General features: G+C 43.1%; 1 long non-coding RNA gene across 1 annotated transcript; it reads right to left on the bottom strand.

Annotated features, from left to right (window-relative positions):
* Positions 1-8,422: 8,422 nt before the first annotated feature.
* Positions 8,423-24,129, bottom strand: LOC309870993. The gene is made up of 3 exons (XR_014314927.1): positions 24,021-24,129; positions 20,231-20,357; positions 8,423-9,113 (listed from the first exon to the last, which is right to left on the bottom strand). It is a non-coding gene; the product is annotated as an uncharacterized lncRNA (long non-coding RNA).

The raw sequence follows: 24,129 nt of genomic DNA, 5'->3' as shown, positions 1-24,129 counted from the left end.
TGGGTTAGATGAGGCTTTGAGGGAAGGGTCCCTATAATGGGCTTAGTGTCATAAGAACAGAGAGAGAAGAGCACTCTTTCTCTCCAGCATTCAAAGGCACAGCTGGAACACAAAAACTCACGAGGCAGGCCCTCACCGACAACTGAGTCTGAGACATTTTGACCTCTGACTTCTCCAGTTCCAGAACTGTGAGAAATAAATGTCTGTTGCATAAGCCACTCAGGTGTGACACTTTGTTACAGCAGCCTGAGCTGACTCATACAGTGCACAATTATAATCCCTGAGTCCTCTTATGCTAACAAGCAACATGGGCCCTACTTCTCATTCATTAGGCGCTTGTTACTGCTCCTCTTCATGCGTACACAACAGTTCTTGGCCCAACATTGTGTGTTTGGTCCCTTTTGTTCTATATACTTCAGTTCTAATATTTTCAATTGATCCCTCCATGAGAAAAAAGGCCTTTATTGCATCACACTACAAAACCAGTTCCTAGAGTAGGTGGTTAAATAAGCATGTCCTTGTCCTGTGACCATGACTCCAGTTAGTGCTAGAAGAGTCTCTACAGTTAAGGCACAGGTCATATGGCAGAAGAGAAAGGACGGGGACATGGTCATCCTAAATGACTCCGTTTCTAACTCAACCACCTGCCAGCCGGGAAAACTTGGGCTCCATGCTTGGTTTACAGACAGTTATCTACAATTGGGATTTAAAATAAATACATCTTAGGGTTATCCTAAAAGTAAAATATCATGTGTCAGGTACCTAACATAGTGCTTGACATGTTTCTTCTCATTAAATATTAAAAATAAAGCAATTAAAGAAAACAGAGTACAAAATTCTCTAGTGCACAAAACTGTGGCCACGGTCGCCAAACTATGGAAAGAACCAAGATGCCCTTCAATGGACAAATGGATAAGGAAGATGTGGTCCATATACACTATGGAGTATTATGCCTCCATCAGAAAGGATGAATACCCAACTTTTGTAGCAACATGGATGGGACTGGAAGAGATTATGCTGAGTGAAATAAGTCAAGCAGAGAGAGTCAATTATCATATGGTTTCACTTATTTGTGGAGCATAACAAATATCATGGAGGACAAGGGGTGTTAGAGAGGAGAAGGGAGTTGGGGTAAATTGGAAGGGGAAGTGAATCATGAGAGACTATGGACTTTGAAAAACAATCTGAGGGGTTTGAAGTGGCGGGGGAGTGGGAGGTCGGGGTGCCAGGTGGTGAGTATAATAGAGGGCACGGATTGCATGGAGCACTGGGTGTGGTGAAAAAATAATGAATACTGTTTTTCTGAAAATAAATAAATCAATTTAATAAAAAAAAAAACCTAAAACAAAACAAAACAAAACTGAAGAGTTCTGACAGCAGAGCCTCCAGCTCAGAATTTGACTGTCTATATTTCCCTCAGAACATTTCCACTTAGCTATCTGTGACCTATGTCTTTATCTTCTTAAATTTCAAAGCCCCTGGTGTTTTGTTTGAGAAGATAAGCTCCTTTCCATCCATGATCAATTAACCATGACTTATGAATCGCCTACTGTGTACCAGGCCCATGGAGGACCTCATGATAAGAGATAATAACCATCTGAATAACACCCATCTTCCAAAGATTACCTTGGGTTTCAGGAGCTTTCATTAACATAATTTGACCACATTATTTCTAGGGCATAGGTAGAGCAGCAATATACCTTTGTCCCCTGTTTTACAGACCAGAAAACTGAGGACCACTGAAGAGAACATGTTTGTTACTAACAAGCCATAGTACATGCACCCTACTCTCAGAGATCTCAGGGAAGATTTTTAGAAAGCGATATGATCCCTGCATCTGGTCCAATTGCAAGGCTGTGGGGTGTGTTGGGGAACATACTAACTTTAAAATCAAGAAAGATTAAGATTGAGTCACCTGCCTTAATATTTATGGCCTTGGAAAGTGGCCCCACCTTTCTGAGTCCCTGATTTCCTCATCTATACCATAAAAATAATATCTGTTCCCTAGGATTTTCCAAAGACTCATTGAAAAGTTGCTGAAGCTTTTAGCACAAGTGACTGGCGAATAGTTAAATGTCGAACAAATCTCATTTTGCCTCCTCCACTCTCTGTACAATCAATGCTTTTAAGAGGGCATTAAGATCATTTAAACTTTACTCTTAAATCCTCCACTTTTTCATATCTGACCTTGGGGAACACTATTGTCTAAAACTTGGAAAGAAGGATGTCCCAAGGAATCAAATCTTCTCTGAAGTCATTCAGCATGGCTCATGGTTTCTAAATTTCCAAGATGTCAAATGTGGTGAAATATACTAACACTCATGATTTATTTACAGCCATCAAGTCAGATGACTCAGAAGGAACGTGAGGGCCTCACTGGGTCAGGGTTCTGGAATGGACACACATCAATTATCTCTGGGACTGGTGGTAGAGCTCTCGTCTGGAAGCATTTACTTAATGGAGACCAGAATAAGTCAGGGTTAACGTTACATATTGCAAAATCTAGGTGGTCACAGAAGAAGTGGCATTAAAGATCTTAGTCTACACCCTCAAGTTATAAACAAGGAAAATGATATCCAAGCAGTAGAAGAGATCTACTTAGCTTGGGTCTTTGGATCTTGTGTTCAAGAATGCATAAATTGTACTGTTCCTATGAGCTTTTGGTCAACTAACCACCCCATCTGAATCTCCTCTGAAATACATCACCTTACCCTCTCTCTTGGCTCTCACTTTCTACTGGGCACCCTGGCAGCCGCTAGCCAGCCAAACCTCCATGGTCCAAGCAAATTAGAGGGGGCTTGAGTTATATCAACTCCCATCTCATAAGCTCAATGGCTCTTTTTCCAAGACAAGGCTGAGATGCTCAGCTTTGTTAGACAATGAAGAGTAGGTAGCAGATGGATTTTGAAACCCACAGGAGATAACCAAAGGCTAATGTATCTATAGAAAGGTGTGCAGTCAAGGACCAGGAGTAGCAAGCTTAAGTGGAGATGGGTGGGTACATCTGGTAACCCCTATGGCTTTCCCTTTTGCTTATAGAATCTAATCAGGCAAAACACTGAGTTCTGCTTAACAACTAGGACTTTAGAGACAGACATACTTCAGTTCACATCTCAGCTCTGATTCTTATTACCTGTGTGCCCTCAGGCAAGAAAAGGCTATCTCAGTTTCCTTATCTGATGAAGGAGAGAGTTACCAAAGTCAAATGAAGGTTGTCTGCAAAGCACTTAGCACACACATTTCCTAGGACACAGAAAAGATTTTATAAAGGACGGCTGTTGCCACTGCTTTCCATCCAAATGTTCTCAGTCTCAGCTATGTTCTCTGTTTATACCACCATCAACTCTAACCTGAATTTATGTAGCCACCTTTTATTGGGCTTTCCTTCTGGTAGGTCTTTTTCTTCTGTCCATCCTTCCCAGTGCATCCATATCTGTACATTGTTGCACATCACATGGAGGTACTATAAAAATGTGCAAAAAAATGAGGATACAATCTGTGTACTCAGCTGAACTGTCCAAGAAACATGCAAGCTTTTAATCAAATATGTGGGGGTGATATAATTAGAAAAAAATTCAATTCTTATGGCACCAGGCAAAATCAATCAACCTCTGGCATGTTTTCAAGTATTTCTCTTGTCACCTACCATAGGTCAGACAAGAAGCTATTTAACTTCAGACTCCTCCTTACCAGTTCTGGATGTAGATACTATTACTCCATTTTACAGAAGAGAAACTTAAATTTTATGGAATTTCAGAAATTTTCCCAAGTTCATGACACTAGATGACAAGATGAAGATTAAAATCTAGACCTGTCAACTCCAGATCTGTCTTTTCTCCCACTACTCCAGAGAGTCTCCATGCGTACTCAAAGGTTGTATTGTGTAGACATCGATCACCCACAAAATTCCTTTTGAGATGCCCACTGTCATCTCCAATCCAAGAAATCTTAGCTTGTAAAAGCAAACAGAACTTTTATAGGTCTAAGTTCAAGGTGAAGTCCAAGCCAGGGAACCTCAAAGAATTCAAATGCATTATAATTCTACCCAGTGTCCCCTCTCACACAAAAGCTGTGCTGAGATTCTAAAAAGTTCTGAATTTCCTATTTGACATTTTAAATATTCCAGCTGCTCTCCTAACAACCATGTCTCAGGAGTACCCAACCATAACCTGGGAAAGTGGGACCAGATGCCCTGCCAAGTGCTTACAGTTTAATAGTAAATAAATGAGTCCCTGGTAGTTTTCTTATAGCTAGCTAGGGAGCCCATTCCCAGCTGCTGGGTCCACTAACAGCTGAATAAATACACTGCTAGAAGCCACAACCAGAGAATTACCATTCAGTGCCCATAGCCCTGGATATCCTAGGACTGCTGTTGTTTACTCATTAGCAGGTGGGAAATATCAAAGTCTCCACTACCAAATCCCCTACTGAGTTGTCTGTAAAAAGGATTGCTCTAGTTATTGAACTGGAAAATCCAAGCTAGGACTGCTGATTTAAATGAAAGTAAATTTAAACTTTTAATATGCATCCAAAACCTATATAAATCCAATCAAGAAATGGACAGAGGACATAAATAGACATTTCTGCAAAGAAGACATCCAGAAGGCCAATAGACACATGAAAAAGTGCTCCACGTCACTTGGCATCAGGGAAATACAAATCAAAAACCACAATGACATACCATCTCACACCAGTCAGAATGGCTAAAATTAGAAAGTCAGGAAATGACAGATGCTGGCGAGGATGCAGAGAAAGGGGAACCCTCCTGCACAGTTGGAATGCAAGCTGGTGCAGCCACTCTGGAAAACAGCATGGAGGTTCCTGAAAAAGTTGAAAATAGAGCTACCCTACAACCCAGCAATCGCACTACTGGGTATTTACCTCAAAGATACAAATGTAGTGATCCGAAGGGGCACGTGCACCTGAATGTTTATAGCAGCAATGTCCACAATAGCCAAACTATGGAAAGAACCTAGATGTCCATCAACAGATGAATGGATCAAGAAGATGTGGTATATATACACAATGGAATACTATGCAGCCATCAAAAGAAATGAAATCTTGCCATTTGCGACAACATGGATGGAACTAGAGCGTATCATGCTTAGTGAAATAAGTCAAGCAGAGAAAGACAACTATCATATGATCTCCCTGATATGAGGAAGTGGTGATGCAACATGGGGGCTTAAGTGGGTAGGAGAAGAGTAAATGAAACAAGATGGGATTGGGAGGGAGACAAACCATAAGTGACTCTTAATCTCACAGAACAAACTGAGGGTTGCTGTGGGGAAGGGGTTTGGGAGAAGAGGGTGGGATTATGGACATTGGGGAGGGTATGTGCTTTGGTGAGTGCTGTGAAGTATGTAAACCTGGTGATTCACAGACCTGTACCCCTGGGGATAAAAATATATGTTTATAAAAAATAAAAAATTAAAAAAAAAGTGGTACATATATACAATTGAATACTATGCAGCCATCAAAAAAATGAAATCTTGCCATTTGCAAAGACATGGATGGAACTAGAGGGTATTATGCTAAGTGAATAAGTCAATCGGAGAAAAACAATTATCACATGTTCTCCCTGATGTGAGGAATTTGAGAGGCAAAATGAGAGTTTGGAGGGTAGGGAAGGACAAAATGAAACAAGATGGGATCAGGAAGGAGACAAACCATAAGAGAGTCTTAATCTCACAAAACAAACTGAGGGTTGCTGCGGGGGAGGGGAGGTATGGAGAGGGTGGTTGGGTTATGGACATTGGGGAGGGTATGTGCTATTGTGAGTGCTGTGAAGTGTGTAAGCCTAACGATCACAGACCTGTACCCCTGGGGCAAATAATACATTATATCACAAAGTTTCCAGAAATAATAATAATAATAATAAACTATATAAATGCTTTAGTTTCATTACTAAGCCTATGATTTGAACGAATTGTCCATTCCAGCACACCTTATATACCAGGCACTAGCAGGTGAGCGTTAAAGCAGCAAGCAATCAGTTCTGTTATGCATTTCCCTAATTAACACACACTGACCAAATATATGTTAGGTCCCAGACTCTTCTGCTCAGTGAGAATATTTGTGTGGATGGCACTGACTCCATTTTCATGCTATAGTAGGGAAAGCAGATATCTGAAGAAATAATTGTGAATATGTGTGACATATGGAACAATAGATATATATTCAAGTCAAAGAAGCAATACCTCTGGAAGAATTGAGGAGGAGACAGTAAAAGAGGAGGTATCTGAGCATAATTTTTCTTGAAAATTTATCTGGGGGAGGAAGGGGGAAGGGCAGAGAGAGAGAAAGAGAGAATCTCAATCAGACTTCCCACTGAGTGCAGAACCAGACTCAGGGCTTCGTCTCACAACCCTGAGATCATGACCTGAACCAAAATCAAGAGTTGGACAATTAACCACCTGAGCCACTCAGGTGCCTGTGAGTATAGCTTTAGGGATGAATTTGAATGGGTGGCCATGTGCTGTCGAAGGGTAGGTGTCTGTTGAGAAGTATCTCTGCAGGTGGAGAAAGCAACATGTAGGAAGTAGTGAAACATCAAATGTATATTCTGGAAAGTCAGAGGAGTTGGGTGTGGCAACAAAATGAAGCTAGGAGGGAGATGCAGGTGAAAATGTGGCCTCTCCTTCAGTGATGCGAATTGCCTAGGTCAAGGCTGTGTTCAGTGCCTGGACTGATGTCCAGAGCACGCAGATGTGAGCAGAAGTGCAGCGTGTCCTGTCCCCAATTAAGGGACAATCCCATTCCAATGCCACATGATCCTTCCTTGGACACTAATTCCATCCCTTCTGTGCTCCTATGGTCTTCACTTAATGCTACTAACACCGCCAATTTTTCTGCAGAGCAGGGACAAACTTTTCCCTCTGTGGTTCTCTGACATATGGTTTGTTTCTCTCCCAGCACCCGTGAGTCTGTCCTTTAACCAGTGGAGGAGTCTTTGGAGTGTAGGGACCATTCATTCTACATCTACAGAGGCCAGACTTTCTGGTGTGTTCTGATGATATATAGATAAATATAAATAATGTATTGTTTTCTTTTGAGGCACATATAACCTATGAAATTTCAGGCAAAAAAGCAGAAAAAGAGATCACGCAATGTGTTGTGGAGATGAATCCCAGGCGCTGCCCAGGACAGAAGAGGCATCTGTCTTACTGATTTTCTTTCCACCCCAGTACCAGTCTCAGGGCAGTGGGCAATGCTGGTTGTATTGCTGGGGCAATATTGTGTCTAGGAATGAATGCTGAGCTGAAACATAGAATCCTGAGTTCAGATCCATTTTTGTCACACAAATAGATGGACAAGACCTGCTTATCTGTTTTCCTTATTAAACAAATAAAATTTAAAAATTGATACTTTATTTGTGAAGCACTTTCTAGTGCTTTTATATGCATTGACTCGTCTTTACAAGACCCATTTACAGTTGCAGAAACTAAGTTCTGAGGGTGAAGGGGAACAACTTAAACTGGAAGTTGGGATTTCCTTTTCATTTCTAATTCCATGTCTTATTTCCCTTTCTATGCCTGACTTCTGAGCCCCCAGCATAGCTCTCAAACTCTGTTCTGTGACTTGGGATTTCTTACTCTCAGTGAAATGTCACAAACCCATCCTTATATTGTTCACTTAAATGATGTCCAAAAGAATAATGGCCTTGACAGATATCATTTTTTGTTTCATTCTGAACAGAAATAACAATGGCTCTTCCTACTGATAATGAACTCTTCTCCCTGACCTCAGAAAAAGGTAGAGGCCCTGAAGATATCTCTCCCCAGCCAGTGGTCAATCCCTGTTTGAGACCTATGCACCTTCCATGGCTTTCAAGATATCATAGTATCCCATCATGTGTGGTGGTAACATCTGCCCTATATCCAGACCCTTGCTTTATAGTTTTCTCAAGATCTTAAGATCTTAAAATCTTACTCACTTATTTTCTTTTTAAATGGCCACATGTGCCTTTTGGTTTGAGGTGTGTGCTGTCCTATGTCGCATGACAGCAGGGAAGGCAAACTTGGGATTCAAGGACATTGATATTGGTCCTGACCTGATGCCACGTGACTTGAGACAATTGACTTAGCCTCCTAGAGTCTGGATCATCTAAGAAATAGGAAAAAAATAATAACTTTTTTCACCTGCTAGTGTTACCGTGATTATCAAATACTATAAAAACGGTGCATGCTGTCATTGTTACAATAGTTGTGTTAGTGGCAGAATTACTGAAGAAATCGAACTAATAAACCCAGGACAGAATTAGCTTGAAGTGCAGTTAATTCAAGTCCATTCTGCAATGATTCAGTACAGTCTTTCTGTGACATGCAGGTCTCAGCACTAGGTGACTCTGTGAAGAAAAATGCAGCCCCTCTTCTGCAGATTTCAGGAAGGAAGGAAAGAACTAAACATTTATGAGTCTTGCTGTTTTCCAGATGTGCGCTAAGCACGTGACATTTAATTTATTCTGAGCAACAAAATGTTCCAAAGTCGACATAATTACCACTGTTTTGTAAGTGATGAAACTTTATGGCAGAGAGGTTAAAAATCATATCCAAGGGCAGTTTGCTAATATTTAATGTTTCGTATATTTCCACACGCACACACACACTTGTGTGTGTGGGGGGAGAGAGAGAGAGTGTTGGCCCGTGAAAGTATCAATGTTGAAATCAAATCCAGGCTAGGGCCTCAGGGCCCAGTGAGGTGAGAGAGCCCAGAGACTGCAGACAACAATGATGGTTTGGGAAGCCGACATCTGTGTTTGGGTTCCATTTGTCCCATTTGGTGGGTCTGAGATAATAATGGGCAACTCAGACAAAATTTCTGGGTTTCAAATTCTTCATCTGAGAAATGGAAACAGCCTGCCTTGCAGCATGGCCAGAGCACAAGGCATGATGTCAAGCATAGAGTCATGCTCAAAAACTAGCATTTCCTGTCTTCTTTGAGTGTATTCATCCATTCTGGGTTCACGTACAAGCTTAGGTCTTCAGTTAAACATTTGGCTTTTATCCCTGCGTCTTGCTGAACTGGAGAACGTGGACTGCCATTTACTCATCTGGCAAGCGGAGGGCTGGAGGCACGGTCCACAGCTGGAGCAGCTTGGTTAGAAGTTGAACCTAGAACCAGAAAACATATTTACATCTAAGTTCTGTCTGAGGGACTTCAACCCAAATTTTCTGGCTCCCGGGACTCGGTTTCTTCTTCTGCGTAAAGGCTCCTCCATCACGGCAATATTATGAAGAGAAAGCCCATTGGCGAGGCACCTTGAAGAAGCTCCATATGAGATAATATTGTGAATGATTTAGTGAACTTTCTTGCCCCATGAATAAGGCAGCCAATTTAAATTTCATTTAGCCCTATTTCCATTATACCTTTCCTACCTACTTTTATTCTTTCTGTTTCTCAGTGACATGATGGTAGTGAGCTCTGGAAAATACTCAGGGCTTTGTGAAACCAGTGACTAAAACAATTGACTACATTAATTACAGGAAACGTTGTGAATGAGCGGGCCATGCTTTCTAGTTCTGATTGTTTGCTGAGGTGGTTCTACTACAGACTGCACGGTGCTGTTATCACGTATTTGCATTCAGCTCCTTGCTTTCTGACACCCTTGCTTTTCACAGAGTTTGCAGGGGAAAATCAGGTGATAAAGATAAATGTTGAAAGCACATTTGCATTTAATCAAAGAAGACCAAATATAATCTAAAGAAGTAGAAAATTTGGGATTATCTTTGTCATTTAAAAGTGTTTAAAAGTGAATATAATGGTTCAGATGAACTCAGTAGATCTTAAGAACCTGTCTGCTTTTGGTAAGAGGGATCATGGATATTTGCACTGAGTTCACCTACAGGCTCCCGGAATCTTAATGAAAGAGTCATCACAACCTACGTGTTCTATGAATTTGCATTCAGTGTTTGTCCTTAGTAAGTTTAGACTAGTCAATTATAGTAATCAACAGTTTTAATTGATTTACTGAAGAATGTAAACAGCAATGGTGATTGCTTTCTCTTACTAAGATCATCTAAAAATTGTCTCATAGAGACTACTGTCAGTACAATAATCAAAGTCTTACAGAGCAGACAACACAATTTTAGTATCGTGTGTGGAAGAATGGATTAAAGTCAACTTTCTTTCTAAATTTATAAATGCTTAAAAATAGAAACATTACTTCAGAATTATTTTTTAAAAATGCATTTCCTCAAAAATACAAGGGAGGTGGCCACATCTTCCAGAATCAGGCAGAATCACAGATGGCCTTTATTTCTCCTGATTGAAGATTGTTCCAGAACACTGGTGGAAACTGTATAATTTTTGAGTGTACATGACACTGTTCGAGGTATTTGTATGGTATTTGTAAGTAGAGTATCTCATTTCTTCAAATGAATTTATAAGTACAGTACCTCATTTCTTAAAAAAAAAAAGAACCCTCCAATACCAATATTTGGCTCCTTTTTACACTTGAAGGAAGTTTGGCCTGAAAGGGTACCTGTTTTCCCATGGCTCTATATAGTGTATCAATGCTAGAATTAGTATCTAGGTTTCCAACATCAGACCCACCATTCCCTTCCATATAGCATCATAATGTGTCTTTGAACAACAACAAAAATGACATAAAGGAAAGACTTCCTTAAGAAGAACATAAATCACACATCTGTAAAGCTGAGTTCTTTCTATGTAGCAGACACAATGTCTTCCTTTTCTGTCCCCTACAAGGTTTATAAATCAAGTAGTGCCCGAGTCCAGCAAAGGCAATCACACATTTTCTCTGGTTCTACCAACGTCATGTGCATAATTACGCCTATTAATAATGTCATACACTCTATGGGTTTTTAAATGCCTGCCCTATCATTCCATTTGGTGTGTTTATACAGCCTGCATGGGTTCATAAGCAATTTGAAATATGCTTTGGCCTGAGACCTTTCACAGACGTGCTTTTCCCTTTTTACTTTTCTGTACTAACGCTGTCCTTCAGAGGGCTGCGGCTCACCTGCGGCAGCTTGTGCATGAGATAAATAAGGTCAGGATGGGATTTATGAATCACCTTTTCCACCACCTTTTACGGGAAAATTCGAGCTAAAAACCAACCCCATTTGGCATTGACTCAGAGTGGGACTTCCTGAAGCAGTGAAAGGAAAAGGAAAACTATTTAAAGTTACATCTTCTAAAATAGAGTCTCACCCCAGTGACCCTACCTACATGATATGCAGGAAACCTAGCATCCAAGGTTACAGAACTTTTTGCAGGAAAAATAGAGATGCATCCTTGGCCTTGGAGACCCAGGTCAGACTCCCGGGCTCAGCAGGAAATCTGCTTGAGATTCTCTTTCCCTCCACCCCCTCTGCCTCTCCTGTTCCTTCTCTCTCTCTCTCTCTCTCTCTCTCTCAAATATAAATATTAAAAAAAAAAATGCCTCCCTGGGCTACCAGTTCTGTCACTGGCTTTCATTTCTTTTCATCCACATTCACATGAGGTGGTCAAAGAAATCCTATGCACTGAAATAGATTGTGCCTCAAAGCTTCACTTTGGAGAAGGAAGTTCAATCATTCATTCAACTGATTCATCCCTCAGTCCACAGCCATGCTCTGGGAAGGTACTACCATTTGTTAAACACTTCTTTTGTACTTTATATTAACCAGGTGATTCTACATATTTCATCTTACTTCATCTTCAAAATTAAAGGGAAAAAAATGAAGCCATATGAAAATATATGAGAAAAACTCTCTGGTAAAGGTAAACATGTGGATAAAAATAAAAAAGCAGTATTATTATAATTTAGACTCATCACTCTTCTTTGTATGCTTTCTGAGGACTTAAAAGACAAAGCCATAAAAATAATTATAAACCTATGTCCGGGGCTACAAAATATACAAAGATGTGATTTGTGACATAAATACCATAAAGGGGGTGGAGCTGTGAAGGAGTAGAGTTATTTTTGCAATTGAAATTAGGTTGTCATAAGTTTAGAATAGATTGTTATAGCTTTAGGAGGTTACATGCAATTCCCATAGTAACCACATTCAAAGTGTAGAGCATACACAAAAAGGAAAGAGAAGGGAATCGAAAGTTGTCACTATGAAACACCAGTAAGGGAGACAGGGAGGGACACAAAGTTTTAAGATACAGAAAACCAGTAACAAATAGACAAGACTAAATCCTTCGTCTTGGGAATTACTTTAAATACAAATGAATATACCCAAAGGAATATTATTTGTCCTTAAAAGAAATAAAATTCTGACATATACTATGCCATGGATGGACTTTGAAGACATTATGTTAAGTGAAATAATTCAGTGTCAAAACCATACTTTGGGGGCACCTGGGGGGCTCAGTTGGTTAAGCAGCTGCCTTCGGCTCAGGTCATGATCCCAGAGTCCTCAGTTCAAGCCCCGCATCAGGCTCCCTACTCAAAGGAGAGCCTGCTTCTCCCTCTCCCTCTGTCTGCCACAATGCCTACCCATGCTATCTCTCTGTCAAATAAATAATTTTTAAAAAAAAATCTTTAAAAAATACTTATTTTCATTTATTGAAATTACAGGGAGTAGTCAAATTCACAAAGACAGAAAGTAGAAGGGTGGTTGCCAGGAGCAAGGGTTGTGGGGAGGAGACTAGGGAGCTGTTATTTAATGAGGACAGTGCTCTAATCTTACAAGACCAAGAGGGTTCTGGGAATGGGTGGTGGAAAGGTTTGCACAACAATGCAAATGCACTGAATGCCATTGAACCCTGCACTGGAAGAGTGGACACGATGATAAATATTATGTTATGATGTGTAGTTCACCACAATTAAAAATAATAATAACAATCAAAGAAATGGGGGGGAAATGAGGTAGGTAGTCTTATGGTTCTCATCTTGTAGATGTAGAAACCAAGTTTTAGAGCTATTAGGTGACATGTGGTGGTCCCATGACAAATTAGGTCAGAGTGTGGCCACATCACAGAGACCTAACAAAGAGCTACCTACACAAGTTCAGAAAGACAGGAAGGAAGGAAGGGAAGGGAGGAAGGGGGAAGGAGGGAGGGAGGAAGGGGGGTAGGGAGGGAGGGAAGAAGGAAGAGAGGGAGGAAGATGAAGGGGGGGAAGGAATGAAGGAAGGAAGGAAGCCATATTGAAATTCCATCTACATAAGAAAGAAGACAATTGTTTCTCACAGAATTTTGTAGATGAGAACTTTTTCAGGGAAATTTATAAACATGTCATCAAATCAATTTGAGAAACAAAAGGAAAAATCTTGAGCTTTTTTATGGTTTTACACTAGTTTACTTTTGAGTGATGGATGATGGCTGAATAAATGGATGGTGGAATTAATAAGCCCCATGCCTTTTCTATCTTGTCAATGAAGTTTTGTTTGGAGGCATATTCATAAAGGAGATGGAATCTAAATAAGGTACCTCTCTCTGGCAAGATACTAGCCCAGAGTGCAGGTAAGAAGTGTGATGAAAGTGTGATGCCATAGAATCAAAAGTCAGAATGACAGAAAGAGGTTCTGAATTTTCCAGAAGTCTGAGTTATGTGCCAAGAATTATGCTACATTCTGGGAACAAACAGACTTTGTGGAACTCCCGGTTTAGAGTTGTTTTATCTTAAATGGATAAATAAAGGAAACCAAGTCCTCTGTTCTCTAGTGGGAATATAAAATAAATATTAATTTCCTTTTATAGAACACTAGAAAATTAATCAAGTACCTGAACCAATATGACCCTAGTCCAGATGAGACAGACCCAGGAATATAAAAACATCTTAACTTGCTCTTAAGTAGGATGGGGGAAATCAGCAACCAGCAGTAAGTACTGGATGTGACCTGGTATTAAAGAGGGAGTTATGGAAAGCATGTTGCCCCATGGGAGCAAGGGCCCAAAAAGGATGCATTAATCCCTGAGATAATTGCATCTCATATCAAAAGTTTACACTGAGTTCATTGATGGAAGCTCTTAGCAGCTCCAACAAGCCATGGCTCTGAATACAACAAAAAGGTTCTAAAGAGGTTTTGGTTCATGAAACAAAGCCAGGTCTGAAAACTCCTATCTAGTGGGTATTTGTTTTTCTTGATTCCCGATGTCGACTGCACATTTTTGGTGGCAAAACCTGATTTTTACTTGGGAAATATTTCTTCACCACTGGATAAAATCAGAGACACAGAGATCAGGCTAGCCAGGAGGTCAGCTCGTGGCCCGACCTAGCCCCCACTAGATCTCCCTTCTTAGAATTTAAAGAGAGAGTGACCAAAGCCAGAAGAGATTTGTGGTTCATGCATTTCAGCAGTGCCACACAGGGAAGATGGCCAAGCAGGTCCGGCTCTGAGGCTATCTGGAGCTGCCTGTCCCTCTGCCCAGCCTGGTTTTCCATTTTCCTACCATCCTCTGAGCTTCTCCTTACCTTCCAATAAACTCTCTTTTTGCTGACGTCAGCTGCAGAAGGTTTCTGATTCTTACAACCAAAGGATTCTAAATGATGTATGAGACTTGTTTGATTTCTTATTTGCTCATTCACTGTTTCATTGATTCATTCATGCTTTTGCTCATTCACTAATCATTTATTTAACAAATATTTTATGCAGTCTTTAGCATTCAATCAAGCATGTGAACTGCTCCCAGATTGCAGTCCATTGGGAGTTACTTCCTGTACACCTTGCTGTCCCTCCATGCTTTGTTCATGTTCCCTGTCTACCTGGAATATCCAGTGTGGCTGCCCGCTTCTTTCTACTTGTACCCAGCATCAAATCCTTGGCATCTCCAAAAGGTCTTAGCTGACCCCCAGGCTGGGTTGAGTGACCCTTCTCCAGAATAGACACCACCATGGTTAACTGTATGATAGGCTCCTACACTAGAGAGTAACCTCTTTGAGGGCAAGTACTCACAACCTCATCTCTGCCTCTCCAAGGCCGAGCACAATAAGAGAACCTCACTGGGTGCTCAGTAATGGCCTCATGAAGAACAGAATGTGATGAGTGTTGAACAAATTCATATACAAGGTGTGAGTGGGAGAAAAGAAAAGGGATGTTCTAAAGAGACTTATGAACAGAATATAACTTCAGAGAAGACGGGCTACTTGAGTCATATTTTAAAAGGTGATTGGAAATTTTCAGGTATTAAAAGGGATGAAATTATTGAACAAGCAGAAAGGGACCATAAAGGGCATAAAATGATGAAAAGCTCAAAAATAAAAGCTGAATATTCTATATATCTGGAATGTAATTTTTTCATGCTGTGAGGGTGATGAATCAGGATAAGGCAGATCTGATGTTTTGGAGGCTTTGTCACAGTGATGCAGCTTACACTGTTCATATTCAGTGAGAGGCCATAAGACCACATTAGTTTGCCAGGGCTGCCATAACCAAAGACCACAGACTGAGTGGCTCAAACAACCAAACTATTTTCTCCAGTTCTGGAGGCTAGTGATCCGAGATCAAGGTATCAACAGATTTGGTTTCTACCGAGCCTCTCTCCTTGGCTTGACTTCTATGTCCTCATGCAGCCTTTCCTCGGTGCACACACTTTAAATCCACATTTCCTCCTCCTGTGAGGACACCAGTAAGATTGGAGTAGGGCCCATCCAAATGGCCCCATTTTAGCTCAATTACCTTATATCTCCAAATAGGGGATTAGGACTTCAACATGTGCATGGGTGGTGGTGGTACACAATTAGCCCATAATAACAACATAGTAACCAAGGGCAAGATCTCTGGAAATTGACTTCATAGGTTCAGATCCTTGCTTGCTCATTTAGTTGCTGCATGAGTTTGAAAAATTAGCTAAACTCTGCTTCTCAGTTTCCTAATCTGCAAATTAGTGTTACAACTATCTCCTAGGTTATTATAAACTTCAACAGTGCTTGTTAGCAATAAATAAAAAAGGAAACTAGTCATTGGGGAGGGTCCTAATCAAGAGTCCCTCTGGCAGCAGGGTAGGGGATAGATTTAAATAGAAAGACTAGAGTCAAGCAGGCCAACAGAACAGACAGAATTGTATGACTTTTCATCATTTCAGAGAAAGGAAAGGATATGAGTAAAGACATTGGATAAAGAAATCATGTTTGGAGTGGAGGGAGTTCAAGGACATGGTGACTTTGATACCTGGGATTCACCCAAGAATAGTCTAGCAGATAGTGGTCCATGCAGATCTGAAGCTTGGGACAAAATCTGGGTCTTGAAAGAACAGAGTTAAGAGTAAAAAATGGAAAAGTGATGCCTGTGTTCATAAACTGTGGGTGAAATTGTTCACAGAGAACCAACCTTCTATATGACTGGGTATTAGAACCATAATTCACCAACACAATCAGCACAGAATGTAAGACCCTCCCCATCTTTAAGAAAGACCATCTTACTAGTCAGGGTCTTCCTAAAACACACCCAGATTAAGGTCTTGGTGGACAAGGAGATTTGCCCGCCTTCAATTCTCAAGAATGGGTATCAGGAAGACAGGGTGGGACATAGGACCTTGAATTCCATTTTTTTTTTCAGTCTTTACTTTTGTGTTCTGACTGAGAAAGATTTAGAAATCAAAAATACCATTGATTGAGTTCACAGTTGTTTTATTGTCCTAGGATATATAAGAGACTAATCAAATGTAATCTCTTTCTTCCCAATCTCCACCACATATATAAATGTGACTTTGGGCAGGTTATTAGGTCATACTGAGCCAGGGTTCTCTTCTGAAAAATTACAATAAAATCATTCTAGTTTCACCCTTCCTCTGGCATCAGAGTGATGATATCTAATTTAAGAGTGGTTTATGGTTTCCCAAAGTTGATTCCCGGAGGGTACTTGTGTGGTATCATTATTATTACTAAGCACTGATATAGCCATAGCCAGTATTATTTCAATATATAGGGATCCAACAGACCCTACTTTTGTCTATGGAACAGTCTTTGAGTAATACACCAGGATGTAACTCCCTAAGCAGTCATTCAGTGACCACAAAGTGTGCACAGAGAAAGCTCCTTCATCACAAACCACGCGGGTAATCATTTGAGAGAGATAGCCCCACACCCAAGCATCCTGTGATGGAGGATAACATTCATCTCAGTATTATCCACTCATGGGACCCAGAAGCTGGGCAGGAAGTGGAGACCGAAGCTTGACTCAGTCTTCAAACCACTTGTCCAGAAGCATGAAGGCCCTGTCTCGTTAGTCAAACAGGAAACATCTAAGGCAGCTGGAGAGAGGAGAAGCAGCTGGGCTTAGTGAGAAGACCACCAGCCTGGGGATCAGGACACCCAGACCCTTTCTCCCAGCTCCACTACAGATGAATTGCCTGGCTGAATGTGGACAAATCATTCTTCTCCTCTGGGCTTCAGAAGATGAATCCTCTATAAAATGAAGGATTTAAGCCAGATTCTCTCTTAGGATAAAAAAAAAAAAAAAAAAAAAAAAAAGTTTCCTTATCTGGCATCTGACATTCCCCAGTGGTCTGTGTGTATTATACACAGTGGTTAATGCACAAATGACAAGGTGAGTGTCACACCCTATTCCCTAGATAGATACTAGTACTCAGAAAAAGTCCTATCAACTCTAACTTCTCTCTCTTTTCCTGTCCCATTCAGGTCCAGCTTCATTTAGAGTTCTGTGTTAGATGGTCTCTCTGTGCTTGGTTTGATGCTCTATTGTTAGGTTTTGAAATTCTTAATAATTTTTTGAAGAAGGGCCTCGCATTTTCATTTCCACAAATTCCATAGCTGATTCTGTTTTGATTCTACAATCCTGGCAATCAAGTCTCCTGGTGGTCAGAGCTCAGAAGAACAGACAGAGAAATCTTCTTCACTGTACAGTACTTGTTTCGTGGAACCACAATGAGGTGGGCAAGATAAGGGTGACAGATGTGAGCTAATTAGCATGAGGCAATCCTTCCATGGCAAGATACAGGGTCAACAGTTATGGAAAAAGGAAAGAAAATTTCATGATCTATGGAAAACCAGGACCTGGCTCCTTGCCTTCATTGATTCTGACATCCTGGAAAAATATCTCTTTGTTATTGAGTCAAGAAGTCAGGAGCTGTGTATGTGTTCAGTGATAGGAGTAAGAGGCTAACTTCCTTCAAACGTTCTGCTTCTCTAACACCTCAAGCTGGTGATCATCCGAGTACTGGATGAGAATGAAGGCAAAGGCAGGACTCAAATGATCACAGTAAACCCTAGGGGTCCAGAGGTGGGGTCTAAAGTTTTCATGTGGTACCCCACAGCTCTCAGGGCTCTCTGTCAGAATCTCTCACCCTGTGCTTCCCTAAGAGGATCAGACCCAGTTGTCCACAGTTATCTGGAGTCTTCAGGGGCTTATGCCTTCCTGAGCCGAATGGGGAGCACCACAGCAGCTCGATGAACGAACCAAAGAGAGTAGGTTGGTATCCCCAAGGAGAAAGCAGTGGGGTCCAGAGCCTTGGTTGAAAAATCTAGACCCTAGCATCCCAGTAAATCACTTTCTGTCTCTCATCCTTGTGTCCCCATCTACAAGTGATGAGGTTAGCCAGCAGAGCCAGGGTAGCTTACTAGATGGAACGTGGGGTACAGACTTAAGCAGCTCTGGGTTCAAATCCTGACTCCACCCCACCTATTGCTGGGTGATACCAAACTTGTGACTTCATTTCTTAAAGTCTTACTTTCTTCTTTAACCCTTGGAATCAGGGTTAATAATGTCTCTTTCACAGAGTTGCTGTGTGAAATTAGTAGACTAATGAGAGGTTAATATGAATGTCCAGGTCTTACACATGTAGGCATTTAATCTTTGAGAATGGTTACTATTTTTAGAGGCTTCGAAGCTTTCCTGGGGATCTATGCCCACATGATTAAATGGTATTCATGCTGGTGCTGAGAAATGGTCGGCAGAAATACGAGAAGAAACACATTCCTCCAAGCATGCCTGCATCCAGCCTGTTTTTGGAAACATGGTAGTGCAATGGGCAGAGCCCCCATGGTTTCTGGGGAGCATCTGAGAGCTTATGAGAAAAGGAGGCACCCAATCCCTCCATTCCGGATTCTGTCCTCAGCACTCACTCTCCTTTGGCCAAGAGTGAGTGAGTGGGCCTGGATCACAGTGTTCAGTACTTCACACGTCCAATCTGGGCTCCGTCTAGACAGACAGCTGGAGACTGACAGCACGGGATGCCAAACTATCCGGGGAGGAGGAGGTGCCGCAGCAAAACATGTTCTCTTTCTGCCTCCGCTGACTGCTGGTTCACAGAAGACAGTCGGGAGCAGCTGAGGGCTTCCCGTAGGAGCCTGGGTCAACATCCAAAGAGCAAGGAGCTGTCTGGCTATCAGTGATTTCTCTGCCCAGCCCACCAGCCATAGGTCAGAGGCACCTCTGCCTTGGCTGTGTCAGGTCAGATGGCCATGGTGACATATCATCTGTAGGGCCCAGAACAGGGTCCTCTCCTGATCTCCTTCTGCTTACCAGTGCAATTGCATCTCAGGCATCAAGAGCCCCTGTCACTCAGCTCTAGCTGGACTTTTGCCTGTTTATAGTGTCAGTAGGTACAAAGAAGACTCTGTGGCCTAGCCCCTGCATACCTGCCCCATCATATTTCCTTCCCCTTCCCACCTCACACTTGATACTTTGGCAACACCCAATTTCCCTTAGGCTTTTCCTCATCCTAAGAAACCATGTGCCCCATCTTCATGGTACGCTCAGTGATCACCAGTAGGACTGAATCCTTCATTATCCTTGAGGGCTGGGCCAGGTGCTACTTCTCCTACTATGGTATTTGCCAAAATACATCATAACTCACTCTCAGTCATCTTGAGGGCAGGACAGGGGATTTAATGTGTAGTTGGATCTCAACATATATATTTAAATGAAAAAAGCAAAGTGAAAACAAAAGTTGTACGAGTAGAATTCAAACTACTTTGATTCATCCCTCTTCCCTTCCCCTGCTTTTCATTCTCCACAAAGTAACCAAGTTAATCTTTCTATAGGACAAGTCTAGTCATGTCACTTCCATGTTCAAGCCTTTCAGTAGTGCCCCATAACCCTGAGAGTGACGTGCCAAATCTTCATCCTGCCCTACAAAGCCCAATGGGATCTGATCCCTGCCTATTCCACTCCCACAATCCTTACCCATATTTTTGGATCCTGTGTCAGTTTGGTTAACTGTGTCACAAACCACCCCAAATGCTGGTAGTAAGTTTTCATTATTCCAATAATCATTGGCTTAATCCACCGGTCTCCTCTGGACTCCCTCACACATACGCTGCCATGTGTCAGTCAGGTTAGCAGTTCTGGGGCTCTCGCCTGAGCCTGCTTACCTGGGGAGGAGCCGGCTTGCTGTGGGCTGGTCGAGGATGGCCTCAGAGGGCTATCAGTCTCCCCCATGTTGTCTCTCATGCTCTAGCATGTTCTCCTGCTATATGTTTATATGGCCACGTCAGGGCTCTAGGAGAGAGCAGGGGACACACTCATTCTTGAGCCTTGGACTCGTAATTGGCATGAGAACCCTTCCACTTTATTCTGTTGCCCCACGTGGGTCACAAGGCCAGCCTGGATTTAAGCAGTCGAGGAAGATAGCCCACCTGTGGATGGGAAAACTGTAATATCACACTGCAAAGATCACAGACTCAGAAAGGGGGTAAAACAGCTATTTCTGCAATCAGTCTATGAGAGTTCCCATCTCCACATATACTGATTCAAGAATAAGAGGTGAGAATCAGGCATTTATAGTTTTGGCAAGTAGTCCAGATAATTCTGCAAAGTCAGTCAAGAACTGTCCTTGGAGATCATTACTTGCCCCCAAGCCACACTCTCTTCCGTCACCTGAAAATGCCCTGCTTTTCTCAGTGATCGCGTCGTGATGTGTAGGTCTCTGTCACCTGGCATCTCTGCCCCGGTCCTAGCCTACAGATCCTTGATCATGCTCCAGATCTCAGCCTTCCTGATTCCTCAGACTAGGTTTGCTTCAACCACTGCCCTGTTTTCATTTTTTATGAGCACTCCCCCTTCTTCCTTGAAATACAGTGAGGGCATGGGACAGATCTGATTGGCTCATCCCTATACCTACAGAATCTGTTAGGGTCTAGCCCTTAAGAGGGACTTGATACATCGTGACAGAGAGTGGAAAGGTACTGCTTCAAAGTCTGCATTAGAATCTCTGTCAACAGAGACACTGCAGAAGACACTAGGAGTTCTGCTTTGGACCAGTAGAGACAGGGATGCCTTTTAGGCCAAGGCAGGACAAAGTTACAGCAACCAGGGCATTTTATGAGTTACAGGGTGATTGTGGAGGTTCTTTAAAGAATTTTGATGGCCCCAAGGGAAGGGAGGGAGCCGAGGAGGCTCCCCCAGGGAGGATACCAGAGCCCCCGGCAGTGGAACGTGAGGCACGTCACCCAGAGTGGCTTAACCAAGAAGAAAATCCACAGGGTGCACAAGGGGTATCTCCATGGGCTGAGCATCAGAAAAGGAGGAAAATGTGTGTGTGTGTGTGTGTGTGTGTGTGTGTGTGTGTTGGGCGTGGGGGGCAGAGTGTGCAACAAAAATGGGACCACAGAGACCTAGTAGGGTTTTCATGAATTAAAGGGAATGAAAAAATGACGGTGGTAGAAGTCAGGAGGGTTCAGGGTCAGAGATGGCCGAAAAACGCAAACAAGGTTACATCAGGCGTGCTAGGGGCCCCTTTTCCGCTTGGGCCAGAAAACCAGACACAGATGCCTGGGGATGTCCAGTCAGATGGTGAGGGTGAGAAGCCTGGAGAGAGCAGGGCAGCCAGGACTCAAAACTTCTCCGAAACTTGCCTCATCCGGGTGAGCTGTTAGAAAGAGGGTCTCCGCGCTCGCTGGGCCACGACGTAATGGCAGACGCCTTGTCTCAGGGGACACTTGTCCTATTTGGGGGCTGCTGTGAGGAATCTCCATGCCAGATCCCACTGGAGGCTTCGTCTCCTTTAGCAACAATAAAGAAATAAAGGGGGAAATCCCTTCTAAACTGCTCCAACCCCTAAACCACAATCTGCAGCTGCGGAAAGCGAAGGGCGGCGGACCCCAGCAGCCGGCAGCCGGCGCCTCCAGACGCATCCTGACAACCGGTCGTGCTCGCCTCTTGACTGTTCACAAGCGAGGAAAATCTTCATTTTCTATCATGCTCCCTCAGCTTGAATACTTCTCACATGTTTCTCCTTTGCAAGTGCCCTTTCATCTCCCAAAATAGCCACACCAGTGATGCATGTTTTCTGAAAGCAGCTCTGGTCTTGTTGGGTCTTTGTTACCTGCACAGAGGGCTGCGTCATGCGGGACTCACTTATCATCACCTCCTCTCCACAGGCGAGCTGACGCTCCTTCAGCCGCCCCGACCCCACGGGCGTGTGTCCTCCCCCCTCCTCCATAAGCTGGCTTGTCGGAGGCACCGCACGGCCACAGCCAGACGCAAACCTAAGTGATGCCTGGTCTCCCCTGAGCCCAGACATTGTCACAGATGCGGAGGATCCCCTCTTCCCTCGCAGGCAGCTTCCTTCATCTCCTGGATTCGGGAGCAGGAAATCCCCACAGGTCAGAGTTTGAAAGAAACCCTCACTTGAAAGAAATTCTTGTTAACAGCTGGGGTTTGCATTATCTACAGAGTATGTGGGGGAACAGGGCTGAGATGTCGCTCCTGTTGACGGACAGCGTGTCGCCACAAAATCTATCACCCCTAAAATGGGATAAAATGATCATTTCACCTGAAGTAGAAACCCCCCCACCAAATCCAAGGGACAACGTAGCCTGAGGTCCTGTTCATCCGTTTCTTCACTGCACACGTGGCTGGGTCTGCACTGCTCCCGGCTCCCTGAGGCTCCCTGAGGCTCCCTGAGTCTCCCTTGCCTCACCTGGAAAACGGGGATAGCGTTTCCCATGCTGAATTATCGTCAGGAGGAAGCGGCAGCTTGCACAGACGGCATCCAGCACAGAGTCTGCTCCGAGCCTCCGTTCAGCACGATTCCAGGGGGAGGCGAGGAGGGAAGGCCCTGCCCGGTGCCCTGAAGCCTGCCTCTGGCAGAGCCTGCTTGAGGCTAAGGAAATGCGCTGGCCTGAAAACTTCTGCAATTAAACTTTTAGTATCTGGAATGATGAAGCAATTCAATGCTGGAGTTCATTGGCGCCCCAGGAAAAAGAGAATAATGACACTTGAGCTGATGAGAGAATTAATGCTACATCCTGAAGGGAAGAGATGAATAGGCTTATTGCAAAGCTTGCCCTGCATTTGGGGAAAAGAGATTCGCTTTGCTACAGTTGTCAGAACCCAATAATTACCAATGAGCACACGCTGCGGTAACCTAAATAAAACACTTAGCAAGAAGTTTTAGACCCAGAGAGCCTTTGACACGAGGCTTAGGTGTAAGAAATGAATGAAGCATATTAAAAAAGACGTTGGGCTGGAAAACAGAACCCCTGAGTCCCCGTCCTCAATCGTGTTATTTTAAAGTAGTCTCTCTCTCTTGGGTTTTCTTTGTTTTCTTGGAAAATTGAGGAGCTGAAATGGGGCTCCCTAAAGCCCTTTCCATTGTGAATGTCCTGATCCTTGGTGGGTGTGTCTCAGCGATGGATGAGGGCATCCCGGGGACAGCACAGGCCCATCAATCCCACAAGGTGGGCAGAGGGTGGTGGATCAGGGCTGCTCTGCAAGAGGGACTGGGTTGATCAGGGAGCATGTTCCACTCTGGATGCTTGAGACAATTTCCCTTGCACACCTGCCGCTTTGCACCTCCACTCCAGCTCTGTCCCAGATCCCTCTCAGATTTCCTTTCTCAGGGACATTTTCCTTGTCTCTGTCCCTCTGCACAGACTGCCTTTCTCCATCACGTGTACCCGTGATGGCCTGTTCAACCTTCCTCATCGTGCTCACGTCCTGACCATAGCTATGAGGTCAATGATGCCCAAACACATCTACATCTGTGTCCCTAGCATCTGGTACGCTGCCTGGCATATATTCTGTCCTCAGTGTGTGGGTATGTGTGTGTGTGTATGTGTGCACGTGCACAGACCTACTATATGCAAATCCACACACACGTACAAAATGCAAACCAAGACCTTGATTCAAATCCCACCGCTGCCACCTCCCTGGGCTCACCCGCCACCTGCTGTCCCATCTCTTCTGTTGTCTCCAAGCCCACTGTCAAGTCGAGAGTTCAGGTCCTCGTCATTGTTTACCTGGAGGATCTCTAGAAACTTCTCTTCAG

Source organism: Mustela nivalis (assembly GCF_964662115.1).
Source record: "Mustela nivalis genome assembly, chromosome: 8".
Classification (NCBI taxonomy): Eukaryota; Metazoa; Chordata; class Mammalia; order Carnivora; family Mustelidae; genus Mustela; species Mustela nivalis.
Note: the sequence above shows the minus strand (reverse complement) of the source record. Positions and strands in the feature narration are given on the sequence as shown.